This window comes from Trypanosoma theileri (assembly GCF_002087225.1).
Source record: "Trypanosoma theileri isolate Edinburgh chromosome Unknown TM35_Tth_62_V1, whole genome shotgun sequence".
NCBI lineage: Eukaryota > Euglenozoa > Kinetoplastea > Trypanosomatida > Trypanosomatidae > Trypanosoma > Trypanosoma theileri.
Window position 1 is genome coordinate 20,084 of NW_021639904.1, and position 1,285 is coordinate 21,368.

The window sequence follows — 1,285 nt, forward strand, 5'->3', positions numbered from 1 at the left end:
AAGGGTGATGCAGACAGCAGCAGCAGTATCAGCAGTTCTGTGTGGGTGCGTGTACCACTACTGATTGTGGTTACACTGGCCTGTATTCTTGTGTGCTGATTGTAATGGTTGTGGTGGTGTGACTCAGGTCATCCTTTGTTTTCTTTTTCTTTTTGCATGCAATCCCTACAGTCTAACTAATCTTCCACCTGTTTAGATTATTCTTCTTTGTTTTGTTTCTTAATGTTAATATGTTTTGTGTGTTTTTGCTCTCTATGTGTTTATCCTATAATTATTGCTGCTACTCCATTGTGTGTGTGTGTGTTCTTGGAGACTCTCTCTGTGTGTGCCTGGGCTTGCACTGTGATGATGATGATGAACTGTTTTTTGCAGTGAGAAAAAGAAAAAAAAATAACAGATGAATTTATATTTATAATTGCGTATATACATATAGACTTACACCCATAGTTGGTGTATGTCTGTGTTTACTGGGTAAATTGGGCTAATGGTTAATATCTGTTTCTTTGTTTGTTTGCTTTAGTGTGCGTGGGTCATTCTGTGCTTTTGCCCTGCACGGTTTTTGGTAATCAGTTTTATAAGAGCAGAGGAAAAAATAGTAGTTAATACAATTTGTATTCGTAATTACTTGACCAAATCACCATACCCAGTGGCCTGTGAGTTAATTTTGTGTGATTCGTTGTGCTCTTATTTTGTGTTTTTTTCGTTTTCTTTGCTTGGGCCCTCTGTGCTTTTTCCTGTATTGTTGTGTGTTGGATAGTTTTGTGGGGAGAAAATATAATAATAAGGAATACATAAGTATATTTGTAATTGTGCTTGGTTCGACCAGAAGAGACACTGTTATGTATTTCTGTGCTTATTGCTCTTGTTGGTCGTTTTCATAAATTTTATTTTTCTTTTTTTTGGAGGGTTAATTGGGATTATCTGTTTGTTACTGGGTATTGTATGCGTTGTTCCTTTTATTTGGGCATTATATGAGTTATGGTTGCACGTTTTTTTGTGTGTGTGCTTCTGCTTTAATTGTTGAGTGTTGTTTGATTTGTTTTGTGGTTTTTTGATTTTCTTGTTTACATTGATTCTATTTGCTTCTGGTTTTTCTATCTGTTTTGTTTTTTTCTTGTCTCTAAGCGATTGAAGTAAGACTACTACAAGAAGTATTGTAATGGTAATGATGCGCCACGTGCTGTGTATCCTCGCTCTCCTGCTCTCATGTGCGTGTGTGCACGTCCTCGCTGAAGAAGTGCCTGCCGCCGATCTTTCCGACCAAGTCCCTGATACGGAGAGTGAA